This window comes from Microtus pennsylvanicus, chromosome 12 (assembly GCF_037038515.1).
Source record: "Microtus pennsylvanicus isolate mMicPen1 chromosome 12, mMicPen1.hap1, whole genome shotgun sequence".
In the NCBI taxonomy this organism is placed as follows: domain Eukaryota; kingdom Metazoa; phylum Chordata; class Mammalia; order Rodentia; family Cricetidae; genus Microtus; species Microtus pennsylvanicus.
In genome coordinates this window covers 83459159-83479136 of record NC_134590.1, presented here as the reverse complement: position 1 = coordinate 83479136, position 19978 = coordinate 83459159, and the positions used below count along the sequence as shown (strand labels likewise).

Below are 19978 nucleotides of genomic sequence, written 5' to 3'. Positions count from 1 at the left end.
CCTTCACTGAAATGTCTCGCTTGGACTCTCAGGGTTTCGCAAGGCTTAGCCTAAACAATCTATTATAAATAAAATGTTTTTGTTTATTCTTTGAGACTTTCACATATACACATAGTGTACTTTATTTATGTTCTCTCCCATTCTCCCCCTCCAACTCCACCCAAATCCCATGTCTCCTTCCCAACTTCCCATCCATTTTTTTTCCTGTTTATTTATTTATTAAAGATTTCTGTCTCTTCCCCGCCACCTCCTCCCATTTCCCTCCCCCTACCCCAATCAAGTTCCCCTCCCTTGTCAGCCCAGTGGGAAGTCCAAGGACCACCCACCTCCATCCAGGTCTAGTAAGGTGAGCATCCAAACTGCCTAGGCTCCCACAAAGCCAGTACGTGCAGTAGGATCAAAAACCCACTGCCATTGTTCTTGAGTTCTCAGTAGTCCTCATTGTCTGCTATGTTCAGCGAGTCCGGTTTTATCCCAGGTTTTTTCAGACCCAGGCCAGCTGGCCTTGGTGAGTTCCCCATAGAACATCCCCATTGTCTCAGTGTGTGGGTGCACCCCTCGCGGTCCTGAGTTCCATGCTCGTACTCTCCCTCCTTCTGCTCCTGATTTGGACCTTGAGATTTCTGTCCGGTGCTCCAAATTGGGCCTTTTTTTTTTTAACAGAACATGCCTCAAGTTTATTTGTAAAAACAGCATAAGGTCCTGAACATCTGCAAATACTGTGTAGGTGTTCACACCAGTCCATCTGTCTTCACATTGGCAGACTGAGACCTTTTTTATGGGGCCTTCACAGGGGTCTGGGCACCTTCGGGAGCCTGAGCTGCAGCTGAGGCCTCTGCCTTGGCTTGAACCTTGGGCTTTGTTTTTTTGGAGCCTACAAACCCTGGCCATGTAGCTTCTAATCCGTTTCCCAAGCTTGGGGTGAGCAATTAAAGCCAGGCGGGTGAGTTTGCGGCTGGGGCCATTTGGCACCTTGGGCTTCACCACCTGGGGCTTCACCTGGGCCTTAATGGCCTCCGCTCGTGCACTCATGGCCTTTGCATTATTTGCCTGCATCTTCTTCAGGCCTTTCTTGTTGTGCTTCTTGGCAAAGCACATGGTCCTCAGGAACTTGGGGTCAACCCCCTTGAGAGATTCGTATCTTTGTGACCGGGGTTTCTTGATGCCGTTTCTGTGCCATTTCCGGGACTGGTTGTGTGTGGTGTGGTTCTTGGACTTGGCCATGGCTGGACGGTAATCCGTGGCTCCCGAAGCGCCTGCGACCCGAAGAGAAAGAAACTTCCCATCCATTTTTAAACATAACTTGCCGAGTCTAATAAGTGCTACCCATAAGGATGTAGGTATGAGACCATACATCCAACTGTCAACAGCTCCTCCCTCATCCATGCGCTGGAATGTTGATTGGCTTGGCCTTGCATGGGTCTTGTGCAGGCAACCACAGCTGTTGTTCATGAACACAACAGTCCTGTCATGTCCCTAGACAAACTTTCAAAACTGCAGTCCAGTCAAGAGCTAACCCTCCCTATGGAAAGATGAGCTTACTCGGGATCAAGGATGATGGTTAGTGGTGAAAGGAGGTGTGGAGTTGACTGGACGCTGGAGTCTCTAATCTAGTGCTGGCCAACCGTGAGCATGCCTTTAGTCAAAGAAGGTAGTAATTCTGTCCAGAGTCAGAGGAAGTAGCTGGGAGGAACACACACACACATACACACACACAACCAGGTCACAAGTGGAACCATCAGAGCACTTTGAAAAAACACTGACATAGTCTAATAGCCTCAGAGACTCCATACAACTGCCCAGAACACGTAGCACGTTGGCAATAGAGTTAAGAATTGTATTCATGTCTATAGACTCTTGCTACATCCAGTTGTCCGATGGAACCAGTTACAAATAAAGCCTGAGTAGGATGGGATGCCCTGATTTGATCTCATGCTATGTAGGATAATTTGGAACCTGCAACAGGCATTGGTGAAGTTGGCAAATAAACCTAACTCCACACAACCATATCTATAGCTATGCCCAGAGTAGCCATAGCAACAACATTTCTCTAAACATCTGCATCTGATCCAGTATGCAGACAAGACTATCAGCTGGATAAAAAGAATAATCTATACACACACACACAGAGGCTTCTGAAAAATTAGCCTATATCTATCCTGCCTATTGTTCTGATTTTAGTTCAAGTGAAATTTCCCTGTGTAGGGTCCTATCAAGTATTCTTGCATCCCTTGTGGATTGTGTACAGCACAAATGAATCCTTTTCTAAATGAAAATTGGACAGCATGGAGTGTCTCGAGACAACCAGAATCACCCATCTCTAGGGAGCGTTCAGAGGGCTAGCACAGCCTATAGAACCAGAATGGAAACAACAGGGCTCTTAGAAAGAGTAGTGAACATGCTCAAACTTGGTGGCGCTGGCTTCATTGTCTTCCCATAGCTGAGACCGACAACCATAGGACACAGGATTCTCTAAGCCTCTTAGCCCTGACCAGAGCCAGCAGATCTAAGAATTTCAGGGTCTTTCCATGGTCTAACTCCCAGCTATCCAAACAGGATACTGACATCACTTCCTGTGCCTGTGGACTGGCATTCATAAAACCCCTTCTATGTAGGATCCCAAAGAATCAATTTCTGCCTAAGTCTGAAAGTCTAGAAACATTTCACTCCTTTGGTTCTTTGTTCCAGATGGAATTCATAGAAAACCAACCTCCAGGAGCCATCGAGGGGTAGAGGAAGATAAAAGTGGGACTTGCAGGAAGGTTAGGGAGACCCCAACTTCTTCAAGGGTAGCAGCTGCCCTCTTGTCTAACTGGACTTCCACAACAGGCTTCATTTTGCTGCTTTCAAAACAAAAAATATAGGGCATGAAAACGAGCCCTCTCATTTCCTAGCTTATAGGTGAGGAAGGCATGTTTTTCTACCTCCTCGCTCAGCGACTTGCCCAGGCAGGACCAAAAACACCTGCTTCTGATATGAGGGCTCCCTTAGGCTGCTTGGGATCAGGAGGGTTCCTCCCTGTGACTGCATCTGGGAACAGCTTCTCCTGGCCTGACTTCAGAAGTGATCACCCCCAATTCTGCCATCTCAGTGCCCACTGGACGCCTCTCCGGGGGCATTCCTAGAGACAGCTGGAGTGGCCGCCCAGGGTCCCCTGTCTCAGTGAGCTTGCTTAGCTCTCTGGCTTCTGGGTGGCATTCAATTTACAGAATCTGCCCAACCACAGGAGTCTTCTGAAGGGCAGATCTCAGGAGAAGCTTAGCAATGAAGTGACCCTTCAGCGGCCCAGGGAAACAGGTCCACACAAGGCACCCCAGATCTCAGGGTTAGTCACTGTCTCTCCTCCACTTGGATGTGTTCTTAGGTCTCTGAGCCTATCTGTCCTCTGAGATTCTCAAGGGAAAATCTGCTGTTCCTTCTCAACTACATTGAAACTCATGACTGACATGACAGTCCTGGAAAAGTTTCAAGTTTTTCTTTATGGAGTCTCCATAAGCCCAGAGACACAGGCATTTAACACTTACTATTAAGAAAGGACCCCACATAGTACCCTAACAACATCTTGTCCATCTGTGGGGATTGTGTTTGGGTATAAAAATTTGCAGAACATTTCCTATAGCTTGTTTCTCTAGGCTACTTGATTCTTCCCACACACTCCCAGGCACAGGAGCATACAAGAGACGGCCAGGGGATGTGCAGACAGAATTCTTCCGTGGAGCAAACTGTACCTTTAAATCCCTGACAGAAAGTCTCTGGATGTCACCAGCATCCAGAGTTTCCCAGGCCTTTGTCTGATGCCCACAGACTCAACTCACTAAAGGAGAGATGATGAAAACCCGGATCTAACAGGATGCTGCTCACCTATGGAGTGCGACACAGCAACACCCCCCCCCCCCAGTTGCTAACAATATTTCTCTGTTAAAGGGTGTCTTTAAAAGAGAATCCCTGAGAGGAAGATACAGGTAGTTCTAGATCTGAGACCCAAAACTGACAATCTGATCACTGAACAGAGTGAACCAGAGAATAGGCAGGAATCAAATTAGCAGGGACATGCCAAATTGAGAGAGTGGTGGTCGCTGAAGTTTGAAGGAAAGGAGGAAGGAAGGAGAGGAAAAAGAAAGGATACAAAGAGCTTTTTGAAGAGACTTAATAGTTGTAGATATAATAGGTAATGTATTTCAGATCTTATGCATATGCTAATTCATATGCTGAAAAGTAGGTAGATATTATGTATATACTTATTTCATGAGGCATAATATAGTCATGTTGTTTCTATGTAAGAAAGTGGCCTTGTTTCTAGAAAATACAGGTGGAGTTTACTCTGTGTGTGTTTATATGTACATTTATGTGTACGTGTGCTTGTACATGATATGTGTTACATTGTGTTGTGTGTATGTATGTCAGTGAGTATGTCTGTGTGCATGTGTATTTGTGTGTGCTATGTGTTGTCATATGTGAGTGTGTGTTTAGATGGGGTAGGAAGAATAGGTAGAGAATGAGAAAGACGAAGCCAACTTTATAATATGTTCCTTTATGATTGCTCTACAAGTAGAGCAATTTTCAATTTTTCCCTTGTGTTTAAAATGTTTCTAAATAAATGCTTGAGGGGTGGAAAAAGAGAGGTTCTACAAGAAAAATACATCTTGAAGAAAGCAGGGTCAGGGCCACACTAGGTGGGGCCCTTCAGGACCTGTTTGATGAACATAAATTTAGAATGCAGCGAAAATGAATTGCTATTCTGGAAAGCTTGACACATGGTGAAGATATACAGCTCAAACATAAAGAAAACCAGAGCCTGTCAGTGGTGGCGCACGCCTTTGAGCCCAGCACTTGGGTGGCAGAGGCAAGCAGGTCTCTGTGGGTTTGAAACCAGCCTGGTCAACAGAGTGAATTCCAGGATGACCAGGAATACACAGAGAAACCCTATCTCAAAAGGAAAGAACAGAAAAGAGAGAAAAATAAAAGAAAAGAAAGAAAAAAGATGAAAGATATATGCAATCTGAAGAGAAACCAAAAAAAAGGAAAGAAAAAAGGAATAGAAAATAGAGATTACTCCAAATTTGTCAGCAATACTAACATTTATACGACATCAGCAGTAGTAACAAAGTTGACATTTCTATAATTATCTATAATAAAAGATAAACTTCTGTCAACTATCTAGGGTAAGTAAAGAGAAAATCATTTTTGCATTCTGTCTAGAGAAAAATATTACGAATAACTGTCATATGAGGAGGGGAGGAGAGTCCACAGATAGAAGAAGCAGAAAGAAGCCCACGGAAATATGGCAGGCAATCAATACACGAAACTAGTACATCAGTTCTCCAGACTATTGGGATGTCTGCATCTGTCAGGGCTTCTGAGAACTACATGTCCATGTTATGTTTCTATCTAAACCTACCCCACAGGCTCGTCTCAGTTTGTGGCTCCAGTTTGGAAAGTATTTTGTGGCCTTCAAGAGGCTGGAACTGACTGGAGGAAGAGGGTGTTAGGGGAGGGTGGACCTCTGGAGGCTAAGGCTCTTCCGAAGTCCTGTGTCATCCGCTTCCTGTGTGCAGTCGTGTGACAAGCCACTGCTTTCCTCACTACCATGGATGCTGCCGCCCCAGCACGCCTTCCTCACTACAAAGGACGGGAACTTTTGAAAGCACATGCCAAATAAATCCTTCCTTCTTTGAGAGGCTTCTGTCAGGTATTTTGTCCTAGGACAAAAAAAGTTGCAGAATTTATTATCTTTCTCCTAGAACTTAATCTTCACAGCTTCCCTTGTTCAAAAATGCATAACTTATATCCCAAACTAGCACATCATATAATACATACATACACATGTTCACAAAACACACACATCCCAAACTAGCATATCATATAAATACACACACACACACACACGCAACACACACATGCACACACGTGTGCACACATGAGTTCATGCATCCATGCTTAGAGCTTTGTTTCCAAAGCCCCATATTTTACATCAGCACATACAGAACAGTCTGGAAACAGTGCCCTAGCACAGCATGGCTTCTTCTGTACACATCTGTCTATCATGAGACTACCACGTTACAGCATCTGACCTCTAGGGAGTTGTTTACTTGAAGAGTTTATTTGAAGCAAGGCAACGATATTTTTCATTTATATTTATATTAATTTAACGTATATTCTGCTTTACACAGCCACATCCATTGACCCAGTGGAGCCCCCAAAAAGCAGTGACAGAAGCAGGACAAAGGTCTACCCTTGTCCCTCTGGCCTCTGTTTGGGGTTGTTTCCCCAGGTTGCCGAGTTCAGGGTCACACTGAGTCGGCTAGGCAGCACTCTTCGGAAAGGCTCTGTGAGAAAATGGGATAGCAGGGGCAGGGGAGCTGGGGGTATTTGGCTGAACTGTGTGGGTGTTTGTAACAAAAGCTTCAATCAGTCCCACAGGGAGCTCTCCGGGTGTGACACCCTCCTAAACTGTCCCATGTAAAGACTATGGACCCTGTTTTCCTGTATCCACATCAACTAGCTGGATGTGTCTTGCTCTGAGGGAGAGGGAGCAAAAATGGAGAAGGCCACTTCCGGCTGCCAGGGCCTGTTGAAGGGACAGAGCGGCTGGAGTGGTTGGCAGTGACTGCTGGGACAGAGCCCCTGGAGTGATTGGCAGCCAGCACTGTCAGTGGTTGGGCACAAGTATCTGGGTCTTGAAGTGGGGGGACTGAGTGCTGTTTACACTACAGGGTCCTCAGACATTTCGTGACAGCCTCTAAGAAAGTAGGAATTTTTCTAGGAAGTGTGAGAAGCCAATGGAGAGGGAGAGGGGACTTGCTGAGCCACCACCTCGGTGTTGACACAGCTCCTGGGTCTGAAATGCCAAGATGCAGACCGAATGTTCCCAGTTTCTAAGAATGTGCCGCGCTCTACCTGGACGGCCTCATTTAACCACCACTGCAGTTGCCAATAAGAAATCACCAGGATGGCATTTCCCTTCTCCCTGGCCGGGAGGGTAGAATTCCACTAGACAAACTTCAGCTGGGTGTTTGGAGAGAGGAATAAAACAAAACAAACTTTATTTTCTTTATGAAGTATTACAAAGACAGTTTTAAGAGGTGAGAGAGTGCAGCGCAAAGCTTTCTTGGAAAACTCACCGCTGTTTGGTCCACACCTTCAAGGTACATGCCCATAGCCCTGTCCTGCTGCCAGACCCAGGGCTCTGGGGCACTGCTCCCGGCTCAGGCAGGAAACTCAGCCCCAGCACAGGCTGGGCCTCCAAGCATCTACACTGATATCTTGGAATCCAACACCAATATGGGGGACGGGGTGGAATATTGTGTGCAATGGGGCACATCAATTGAATATTCCTGCAAACAAGCCGTAATATGCGATAGCTAAATTTTCCAAGCCAGGCCAACATGTTTCCCTGGGAAATCCTCCAAAGACCTTCCAAGTGGGATGGCCAAAGCAAGAAGCCCCCAGAAATCTTCCTCCTCGTCTCAGCACAATGCAACCATCTCTGGTATTGGTGATTACAGTATCAATAAACGGACTACGGGGCCTAGGAGCCCAGTCTAGAAGAAACAGGAGCTGCACACCTAGAGTGAGCCCCAAAGAACGGGGCAGAGAAGAGGCATCTTCCCTGGAGCCCTGAGAAAGTGGACTGTAAAACAGAAGATGGACCAACCCACACACCTTGCAGCTCACTTGTGGCCATGAGCCCTTCCGGCTAATCCCAGGATGCCTTCACCCCCCCCCCCCCCCACAGGATCAGAGAACTGCATAACTGATCTTGGGAAGAGGAGCTTAGAAGAAAATTATTATTTGGGAAATTATTTTTAAACACCTTCAATCACTGCTTTTCTTAAAATAAAAATCACCTTATTGTGGAGCTTCTCTTAGGGTTTTATACTCTCACGAACAATTATATTCTTAGATGCTTATCTACTACAAATAATCTATGACAGAGTTGAAACTAGAAAATGAATTAGCTTTCTATCCTTTCATGACTTCTGCGTCATTTGCCCTCATTCCATCCTTCCTTGTCATCTAATATTATCCTTTCTTATCTCCTTGCTGAATGTTATACTATATCCACGCGCACGTCTGCTTACGTATACATGCATACATTATAGGCTAGGACTCACATATGACCGAGAAAGAGGGTTTGGGTGACATTTACTTATTATTATATATTTTAAGTGCATTTATTTTCCTGCAAATTTCATGATTTCACTTTTATTTAGAGTTGAGCAACATTCTATCTTATATATGCACCAAATGCATCCATTTATATGTTCATGGACATCTAGGTTGGTTGCACTTATGGAGCTATTTGGGTATATGCCCAAGACTGGGTCATATGGTCATTCTATTTTCTTTTTTGAGGAATCTCCAAGCTGATTTCTATAAAGACTGTATTCATCTTCACTACTTCCCACAGTGACTAAGGGTTTCCTTTTCCCCATATCCTCTCCAATATTTATTGACTATTGCCACTTTTTTTTTATAAAATTTGGTGGTGTTGGACCATTCGTCCTTTAGACAGTGACTTACAGTAAATATACAGAAGAGAGGGTGCACAGGGTCCCAAACAGCTCAGCCACTTTTTCCTCTGAGAGCCTTGTATACAAAGGGGACACAAAGGACTTACTCAGAGTAGCACCTGCCAAGCCCTCTCCCTGACAGGTACCTTTGAAACTCTCTATTAACTCACCTAATCCTTACAAGAATCTTAATTAATTACTGTTACCCTCCACTACAGATGAGGGAAATGAGCCCACAGCAGCCTTCCTAGAGGACCTCGCTTAGAAACAATGGCAGTCGAGGTGCCGATAGGCGTAACTGTCAAAGCGTACTTCGTCCCCTTCACTCCTACTTAGCTCATAAGCCTTCAGTCATCTTGATTTTCAAGATCCCCTTTCAGACAGAATGCAGGCTACCCAAAACTCAAAAACACGAGACCTGCAAAGTCTGAGTCACAAAACCAATCAGGTATTTGTTAAACATGGAACAGAACCAAAGCCAGCACCCGGTCCAGAGCTTTAGAGTTCAACCAAGCAGAGAAAACAAAACCGCACAGACTAAAGACATACATCTGCTCGTGATCCAAAGACAATCAGACCAGCAAGTGTGGGGAAGTGGGGGGAGAGGGGGAGCATCTGATAAGCTAGTTCAAAAGTAGCCCTAAGGCATGTGTCCTTCCTCTAAGTCACCTCAAGCAAGGCATTGGGCCTATTTGAATCTCCTAGAAGCAATGACGTGACTCAATGCATTTCAAGAACAGAGCAAAGTGAACAGGTGTGTTATCTTTAATCGATTCCAAAACATTTCAAATACATCATAGCACTTCATCCACCTACAAGCACTGTGAAGATCTATGCATATTCACTTTAGAAATGAAGACGCTGAGTCTCACCATAGTGGGAATGAATCTAAAGTCCCACGACTTTGTTTGATTGCAGCTTTCTCTGCCAGGTTCTTTCAAATGTCTTCTGCTTCCAGATCTAGCAGTTAAAGGTCAAGTTCAAAGAGAAGGCTGGCAAAAATCTAGACCATCAAACCGGCGAGTACTCGTTCCCAGTGCTTCAAATGCACTATAGCCAAGCACAAGACAATGTCAGTTTCCATCATTTAACCAAACAGGATCTGTGCCATGCACATTCCAACCATAAATCCAATTTGGTGAATCATAAAAGGCTATTGTTTTCAAAGCTTTTATCTGTTCTGCCTGATTCTCAGACCACTAGTTTAAACTCTAAGGAATCCCAAGATGCCGGTGGTCAACTTGTACAATCCACACATCGCGTGATCAGAAGCCTGGCTGCCCAGACATGGAGCCTATTAGTCCTGTTTTGAGTATATTAAAATTTTCCTGGCCATCAAAATCCCCTGACCTTTTATATTATGAAGTCATTCATCTTTTGTTAAATCCCCATGAGGTACCCTTGGTATCTCCCTCCTGATAGATAGCAAAACTAACGTCTGGAGAGTTGAGGAATCTGAGGTCAGTGTCAGAACCATGATTTGGACCTCAAATTACAATTTAGGGTTCTGCTTTGAGCTGTGGACTCTAGAAAGCCCAATGGTGAGTGACAAGCAGTCTGTAAAGATCTCACTGAAGGCTTGTAGATGGGGCTGGGTTTGTTTTGTGAGGTTTTTTTTAATTTCACTGTTTATTATGGTGCTCAGCCCCATAACTCATCGCTACAGGCTTGTTCTTTGACCTCAAGAAGATTCCATAATGATAAGCTTTGGGGACAATATCTAGAAAACTTATTAATAGCACATTAACAGAAAACAGGAAAAATGGAGAAGAGACAGCCTCTGGAGTGACCCATCAAAACCTGGAGGTAGCCAGAAGAAGAGAACCCATAAACTAAAGGATAGGAACAGGTACCATCTCACCCCTGCCCCAGCTTTTTACAGTATGGGACACCCTCTGTTAGTGAGCATCAGTGACGATGTAAAGATGAGTGAGTAACACCAGAGTCAAGGCCCACCTCTCTCCCTTGCTCCAGGCCAGACTAGTTGCTATTCTTTTCATCTCTTCTCCCCTACCCTATGGGCATGCCTTCCCTCTAATCTAAAGACATATCACATATCAGTAACAGTTCTCCTAACTGTGGATGACCAGGTCCAATCTTCCTACCTTCCTCTTTGCCATAAGTAGCCCTACCAGAGACGGTCCAGAGAATACCCTGTTTCTTCCTCTTCCAGCATTGTCTAACACCCCAATTCTAACCTCCCTGTTCCTGGCAGTTTATTTTATCATGTTATCATATTTGTATCTATCTGAACCACTCAAATGCCTATTTGTAGAGGACAATGTGTTAATAGAAGTGTAAGTAACTGAATACCAAAATAGTACCACCAACAAAGCCATAGTAATGTAATGACAACAGCGGCCACAGTGGCAATGTACAGCGTTTGCTGTGTGCCCTGTGCTTCGCATGTATGGCTCTGGGCCCCCTTCTCAGGTTCCTCCCAGGCTAGTCCATCACACAAGTGTGCAAGGCTTTGTGAAACTCAGGCTCAAAGGCTTAAGTAGCATGAGAAAACCAATCAGAGCAGAGTGGTTGGTGCCCGGCTCTGTCATGAGACACGTCTTTCTCCAAAACGGACTCTCTGAAGTCCCGCCCTGAACTTTAATCTACTCTACCACCGGAAAGCTTTCCATCAAAGGAGCTGTTTCGCTTGTTTACCTAAGAATATTTGATAAATCAGCATGTTACTGTTATTATGAGTTCGGTTAACTTCAAAGTCTGAGGGAAGAGTCCCCACAAGATCACTCTGACTTCAGACACTAACTGCATACTTGGGGACATGCAGACCTATCCATACATCCCACCACTGACTACAAATTTGGGGTTCCCCACAAATACTTTAGTATTTCAGTAAATCCACACAGGACTCAAGAAAGCACTATATTCAGGTCAAGTTTTATTGTAGCAAAACTATATAAATTTAAGTCACCCAAGGGAAGAACTAGAAAGAGCAGGGAAGAAACTGCACATCAGGTTTCTGGTTCCATTCTGCCCATGGAGTCACATGCTACCTCCTCCTGGCCACAGTGTATGCCTGGTAACCACACAATCATCCAAGATTTGAATGGCCAGAGATTTTGTTGGAGTTCAACGTGGCAGTACCCAAACAATTGACTTTTCGTCTTCTGCTCACAGTAGAGATTCAGACCAGTACTTTTGGTCCCCAGTTCCCCTGGAAGTTATAACTGATGCTGTATCCCAAAGCACCTATCACAAGTCATACCATTTGACTACGCTATGGCCAGGGCTCCCAGAAGAGAGGAAAAATACACTTCCAGCAGAGTACAAACAAGCTCCAAAGGCCACACAGCTTACTCCCTGAGTTCAGGTAGATAATATTGTGTACTTGTTCCATGTGGTAAGCTCACAAGTTCTCTGGACCCTGACAGGCTTAAGGGGCTTAACCCCCAAATAAACCTTGATAGTTTCAAGCATGGTCTAGAAGTGAGGAGAGGTCAAGGAAAGAACCTGTAATCCTGTGTTTCCTGCTAAGCACATCCATGGTGCCCCAGGCACTGCCCTCAGATGCTATTTGCCTGCCTGAAGCTTCCTCCATAGACCTGTCACATAGTGGCGTAGGGTTAGGGAACACACACATCTCTCAAAGGCCGTGGCTCAGTCTGTCCTTCCTCCCTCCAATTCTTTAATGATGGCAAGAATGTTATTCTCATCCAGACCTGCAGCTCTGGAAAGCCAACGGGTTTCTCCTGAGGTCCCCGAGGATCCAAATCCACCCGTGACTATCAGGAAAAGAGCCATCTGCCCCAGGACCATAGATGTATTCATAGGAGGATCTTCTCCAGAACCTCACCATCCCTGCTATTAACACCTACACAGCCATGAGACTACCATGACCAAGAAGAAGGCTGCCTCTAGTCTACCCAACAGGCTCACTAACTATTTTTTGTTTGGGTCTTCCTTTCGTTCTTCCCCAAACAAAGAACTTAGCATAGAATCTTGTTGCTGGGGTGTGGTCCAGTGGCGAGTGTGGAACACTATCTGGGAGCTTTGTGGAAACAGACCTCCAGCCTGTCCCTGTGGCTGTTCCCCGCAGAGGAACAAGATCCCCAGAGGGTGCCTGGGAATACTGTGGTTTACGAAACACGATTTCTGCCCATCACCTGTACATCCTTTCTGAGCCCTGCGTTCTGTGATTCTCAAAGAGTACAACATCCAAACTCAGGCTTGAGATGACTCTGGCAACTGAGGAAACCCAGGCTCTAATTGTCACAAAGTAGAGTCACAGAAGATGCCTGGGAAACCAAAAACCCTTGGACAAGCAACACTGGGAGTCGGGAGCAGGCTCATTTTCCATAGACCAGTGTGCTTTGTGCGCCATCTGAGGTCTTGAATATAAACCCTCCTGAGTTCTGAGCTAAACAATGAGAGTAATTATGGGCTTGCTTATTCCCTTCAGATGCAGGCCGTTGGCCGGTGGGCCCTCCACAGGGTTCTGCAGGAGGTCTTGTTTCTGAGTGGGGTGGAAGAGCTCTGGTTAACCAGAGCAAACCCACGGAGGGGCAAAGCTGACATACCAGGATAATGACACGTAGGTTGACCATATTTACCGGAATACTCTTGTTCTAGAATTTCAAACAAAGGCTAAACCCTAGAAAAACACACCACTAAAGAGAAGCAGGTTGTCTTGAGTGATTTATTGGAGAACAAAGGCGAGGGGAAGAAAGAAAAGAGAATTATCAGAGACTCACATATACTTCCCTTTCCCCTGCCTGGGCTAAGAACAGCCAGTGACCACGGCTTTCCCACCCTCCTCAACGGCAGAGCCTCAAACACTGATGGTGTTGTTTTTTTTTTTTTTTCTGAGATATGTTTTTCATGCAGCCACATTAGATCCCATGAACCCATTCAGACTCAGAAGAAGAAAGGTGGCTGAGGTACTGTCAGGGAGCAATCCCTTCTCTTCCCTTCTGCCTCCCTTCCCCTCCCCAGCCCCACTCCTCTCCGCACATCCCTCCCAAAACAGCCACCTACAGATACATGCGAATGAAGAGAAAACTGACCAAGACTGGATGCATCCCCAGAGAAGTCAGAAGACCAGGCTCTGTGTCCTTTTTTTCAGGAAGTGACTGGGAGCTTCTAAGGTTTGGAATAAGTGCTGGGAGTGTTTGGCCTCAGGCCTGTCCCATGTGAGTATGGAATTCTAACAGAAAATGGTGACTTTGCCAGTGTACAACTGAGAGCAAGGGAAAGGGTCCATGGAAACTGGAACAGCAAGAGAGAGGTGAAAACTTTTGTACATGCCATGAAGGTGTTCCCAGCACAGCCTGTCACACGTCATTCAGGAGACTCACGTGTCATTGCCATTCTATCCACACCCTGAACAGCTACACACACGCGTTATTTCAACACGTTGGTAAAGGAAGACTTATCGACAGCTACCACATGCCTGGCAAAGAAACACAAAGACGGGCCAGCTTCCTGTCCTCAAAGCTGAGGGCACCTCTAGTGAGGCAAGTTCAACCGTGAGAAACAAATTGGAACAGCGCAAGAGGGGATCTGGCAAGGACTGAACTGCTTTTGGGGAGAGGTGAGCAGCTGATAGTCTGAGTAATAGGGTCGCCAGGTAGGAAGTGTGAGAGTCATCAACCATGAAAAAGACACGCTGCGTTCTGAAAGTTGTTCTTTTGGAGTTGTCTTTTTAAAAAAAATATATTTTACTTAGGAAGTCCCAAAGTCTTCACCTCTCCTGTCAAGGAGAGGGTTACTTGCCAGCTCCAGGGAAACAATTTGAAATTTCTAATTGGAAGTCTTGGTATGTAATCGTTTGCCCTGTCTCATTGTCTGGAACTCCGAAGGGGTGACATACTCCGGGCCAGGTAGTGCCACACAAACAGAGAACTGGCAGGCAACTGGGCTAATTAGCCCATTTATACGCACAGAAACTACAGAAGCTGTGGCTGCTCCAAAGTCTGAAAAAGGACGCAAATCCAGGGCAAGATGTGGGCCTACCAGAGGTTCATAGCAAAATATTTGCTGAACTGAACATTCCAGACATAACCAGTTAGGTTCTCTCTGGGCACAGTATGGAAATGCGCCCGAGGGATCTCCAGCCTACATGAAACGCGGGGACTGAGTAGTCAGACATGAGGACCCATTGTAGACAGAGCTGGTGACATGAAGCAGCCAAGGAGAAGGCTACCCAGGGAAGGTATGGGAGGAGATTGCTCCCAAGCTCCTCAGGGAGCTGCATCGACCTCGGCTGAGCCCAAAGAAAGGAGGTGTGCTGGCTAGCCTTTCCATAAATGTGACAAAATCCTTGTGGGTGATGGTCAACTTTAAGGAAGAGATGGGGTGTTGTTGTTGTGTTGTTATTGTTTGCAATGTTTGGAGGACTGTTTAGTTGGTTGATCATTTGGTTGATTGTTGTTTATTTTGGGGTTTTGGGTTTTTTTTTTGTTGTTGTTGTTTTGTTTTGAGACAAGGCCTCACCATGCAATCCTGGCTGGCTCAGAACTCACGCTGTAGACCAGGCCGTTCTTGTGCTCACAGAGATCTGCCTGTCTCTGACTCCTGAGTAGTGGGACTAAAGGCATGCAGCATCACTCCTGACCAAGAGATGTATTTGAAGCTGGGCGGTGGTGGTGTATACCTTTAATCCCAGCACTTGGTAGGCAGAGACAGTCAGATCTCTGTGAGTTCGAGGCCAGCCTGGTCTACAGAGCAAGTTCTAGGACAGCTAGGATTGTTTTGAGAAACCCTGTCTCAAAACACCAAAAAGAAAAAAAAAAGGCCTACTTAACCCTCAGTCTAGAGATTTCCTTTCATATCCACAGTGGCCTATATCTCTGAGCCTATGATGGCACTGCATAGCATGGGAGGGAGGACCACAAGGTAGAGGAAGCCTGCTTACCTCACGGCATCGGGAAAGCAAAGACAGGACAAAGAAGGGGCTGGGGTTCAAACAACCCCTCCAGGAGCATGCCCAGTGACCTGGCTTCCTTGCACTAGGCCACACATGCTCAAGGCTCCACCACCTCCAGGTAATGCCACAGGAATTTTCCAGATCCAACCATAGCAGGCAGACAGAGGGAGAGAAAAGCAGCAGAGGGATACCCCTGATGAGAACAGCAGCCTCTGGGGTCAGTTTGCTTTCCCACGTTGATGCCATGTTTCCAACTTCAATCATAGTAACCCATCCTCCTCCAACCAGAGGATGGAGTTGGTGGCCTAAGCTGGTCAGTCTCCTTGTCCCTCTGACTGGTCAAAGAATCAGCATGGGACTGAGGAGGAAATGCTGGAGCCTTTCCCCACGAGAAAAAGAAATATTGTCCACTGAGGGTATGAAATAGTGAGTCCCCACTCTTCTCCTTTATTCCTAAACGGGTCCCAGCCGCCATTCTAGTGTTCCTGACAACAGGATGCGCAACTAATATCAGAAACATATGGACTGTAACCAATTACCTCCTGGTCAGTGCTTGTCCCCCACCCTGTGTCCAGCTCCAAGAGGGCACCCTAAAGGAAAGGAGGCTAGAAGTGGGGATCTTTGTCTATGGTAACACTGGCATTGTCCAAGACACTATGAGGAAACCGTCCCCGTGTGCCACCTCCACGGCCAGTGTCCTGACTCAGAATTTGTCCTCGAACAGAGCTGATGAGAGTCACTCCTCAAATCCCTCCACCTGGAGCTGCCACGCTGCTGCCAACTGCCTGCAACGCTTCCGCCCCTCCAGAAAGCCCCGAAACCTGAGTCTGAGAGATCTCTCCAAACATGAGACCCGCGTATGAATCCCATACCCTGCAACCCTCAATGAGCTCTTGGTGCAGAGCCGTTGAAAGCCTTCTTCAGTTGTCTGTGGAATGGGAGCGCTAACGGAATCGGGTTCATCGGATTATTGCCACGTTAAGTGTGATGATGGATTAGAAGCACTTTAGCCCACAGTAGACACGGCTGGAATTGTTATCGTCACCACTGTGGCTAGTGTTATTAAGAAATGCTCCAGAAACCCATGCTCTGTGAAGTAAGCCGGGATCTGACCTTGTAAAATCAGAAAGTGCACCCTCCTTGGGAAATAGCTGGCAGCTCCTAGTGGTAAATTCCAGGGCTTGGGTCTATTTTTTGCCTTTATATCCTTTCTCATTTATTTTTTGATTTATGAAAACGCATCCATCATTTTGTAAGGAAGGCCTCCAGACGCATGAACAAAAATGATAAAAATGCACAACAAAAACAAATAAAACCATTCAGCATGGCCAACAAGTCGGGCATCGGGCCCCAGTGGGGTAGATAAATCCAGAGGCAAGCTCGGCGGCGGGACTCAGAGGTCAATAGCCAGGACTCTGCTGGGGGAATAGAAGAAAGAATTCTGAAGGCTCAACTGATGGCCCACCTCAAATCCATGCAGAGCCTCTGAGTGACTTCCAGAAGCAGCTCCCAGAAGCATCTTCAAGAGGCCAGTCCAGAAGACTGGAGGGCTGTTCATCTTTGCTCCTTCATGGGGGAATGTTTTCAGAGAGAGAGAGGAAGAGAGAGAGAGAGAGAGAGAGAGAGAGAGAGAGAGAGAGAGAGAGAGAGAGAATGTGTGTGTGCCAAGGCTACCCTGAGAAGGTAACAAGGTTGTTTCTCTACCTTTGCTCCATCACTCAGGTTATAGGGTTGTACTGATGAGGCGAGCAGGCATGCTTTTTGTCCCATCCAGCTCCTGCACAGCTAGCTTAGCCCCAGAATAATTACAAGAAAACTGTATTCATTTAAACACTGCCTGGCCCATTACTTTCAGCCTCTTATTGGCTAATTCTCACATCTTGTTTTAACCCATATTTAGTAATCTGTGTAGCACCACGAGGTCAATAGCTTACTGGGAAAGAGTCAGCATGTCTGACCTGGCAGCCGGCTCCATGGCATCTGCCTGACTCTGCTTTCTTTCTCCCAGCATCCTGTTCTGTCTACTCCACCTATCTAAGCTGCTGTCCTATCAAAGGCCAAGGCAGTCTCTTTATTTGACCAATGAAAATAACCCATAGACAAGAGACTTACCTACATCACAGGGTTACTATAAGGACCCCAAGTGCCGCCACCACTGCAATCATTTGCTTTGAGAGTAACATTTTTCATCCACCGCAGGTGATTTCTACTCTAGGAGGTGAGAAGGTGTATGAAACAAAAGCCTGGGGGACAGGACATGATCTTCACAGGGAGACCAGGAGAGAGGCAGCGCCCCCAAGACTGTCACGGGAATACTCCCATCCAAAAACGTCTTCCTTCCCATGTTCTGAGTACGTTCTGGGGCAGTCCTAGTCATCGCTGACCAGACAAGAGCAGATTCAGAAGCAGGAAAGGGACTAAAGATGGCCTTGTGTGAAAGCTTTCCTGAGGCTGCTCAGGACCGACTGGATGACACGTCGCAGGGCCAGCTGAGACTTCTCTGAGGGCATCTGAGGTAAGGAGACCAAATGATGCTGCGAGCATCCATCCACACATCGCACAGAAGAGTGCCCTGCTGAGAAAGACAAGAGCTGCTCTGAGGGTGGAGCCCAGGTCATTTCTAGCCACCAGAATAGCAGAGCTCACAGAGCTGCTACAGATCGTCCTGACTGAGCATGACCTTGTGCCTGGCGGAGTTTGGCCCTGATGCATATGATCCCACTGAGTCCTCACACCCCTCCCACCCCCACCAGTACCTGTGCTGTTACTACCACGTGAGTAAGATGGTGGGAAGTTGAGGCCAAAGTGCTGGCGTGGCTGATGAATGGCAGACCTGGAATTTGAACCCAGGCAGTTTAATAAATGAAATAAGAGTGATATAGGATTCCCCTCTGTATGCTGTGAAAGCCATTGGTTAATAAAGGAACTACTTTGGGCCCTAAGCAGAGTTATAGGAGAACAGAGCTAGGCGGGATAACTAGACAATGCTGGGAGAAAGGAGGAGGAGTCAGAGGGAAGTCATAGAGCTCCTGCTGGAGACAGACACTGGGACCTTTACCTGGTAAGCCACTGACACGAGGCAATATACAGATAAATATAAATGGGTTAAATTAATATAAGAGTTAGCCAATAAGAAGCTAGAGCTAATGGGCCAAGCAGCAATTTAATTAATATAGTTTCTGTGTCATTATTTCAGATCTAAGCTACCTGGGCAGCCAGAAACCAACAAGCGACCTCCCTCCACCACATGAGGTTTGACTCACTAGATCACACACCCTCCTGTTAAGGCCACAATTGATGTTATAGCTCCCTGCAAAGGCCATCTGTGAGTGCTGGAGCTTTCTGTGTGTCCTTCCAACAATCTCCCATCACCTAGAGTGATGGGCTTGTGTCATCATTCCCATAAACTAGAAGAAGCCAACGACAGGGACACAAAAGCTCCAAGGAAGGAGCTTGTGAGAACAGCCCAAAAGGGCAGCCCCTCCAAGTGAGACTGAATGACTTTTGTTTGCCCTGCTGAAATGTAAAGGAAAACACCCGATCTGAGACACTTGAGGCAGAGGTAGTACTAAGGGTTCCAGTAAGTGACCTTGCCTTATCAATCTCCTCCCTCTGAACATCGTGAAGGGTTTCCCTGAACCCAGAAAGATCCTTGGACCAGGTTGGGGGTCAGCAAGCTCAGAGGCCTAGTCTAATCTACTGACTGTTTTCTCTGTAAAGTCTTATTGAGTTGCAGCCACAGCCCCTCCTTTATGAATCCTCTCCGACAGTTTGCGTGGTAGAAGAGCAGAATTGAGTAATTGTGACAGAGACCATATGGCTCCCAGAGCTTGAAAGATCTCCTTTCCAGACCTTTCTCAACCCCTGGTTCAGAAAGATAGCAAGCTGAGGGGCCCCCCTCCTCCACTTCAGTTGGGGCACAGCACCGCACAATGGATTTGCTCCACAGAAACTCTGTGCCAGTGGCTCAAGCTGCAGAAGCACGTGCATATAACTGAGTGTGGGAGCAAACATGGAGAAAGCCCCACTGGTCCAGGCGTGGGGGTCTGGAGAGGGACCAGAAGGCTGGGCTGGGCAGAGCTGGGCAGAGCTGGGCAGAGGTTTCCTGCCCTACCCTCCCACAGTAAGCTCTGACCAGGGTCAGGCTGCATCTAAATGTATTCTGTTGCACTAAGAAAGAAGTCATAAGATTAGTCCTTCTGCAGCAGGGTGAGTGTCCAGGTGGAAAGAGGGAAGGTGGTGAAGCTGAATTTCTTGACCTTTTGAGTTTAACACAAAAGCAGAACATGCAGAGAAGTGGGGAGAAAGAAAAAAGAACAGTTCAGAAAAACAAGGACGACAGACAGAATAGAAACACTTTTGAAATTCAGATCATGAAGAGTCCAACTTACTATGAAGCCTTAAGGGCTAGAAGGGTTTCCAGGGGCAAAAGGAGAAGGAAGGACAGTCAGGCTGGTGGAGGAAGTCCACTTGGCTCCAAGGGGAGTGCATCTTCCTTACCAGAGAAAGGGCAAAGAGCATGTAGAAAAGGAAGGCACCCCAGCGCCCCCATAGCTAGAACAGGGGAAAGAAGGAAACAGGC

At 46.5% G+C, this 19978-nt stretch overlaps 1 pseudogene; it reads right to left on the bottom strand.

The window, feature by feature from the left end:
- Positions 1-674: 674 nt before the first annotated feature.
- On the bottom strand, positions 675-1249 carry LOC142832767 (large ribosomal subunit protein eL29 pseudogene; annotated as a pseudogene).
- Positions 1250-19978: the final 18729 nt, after the last annotated feature.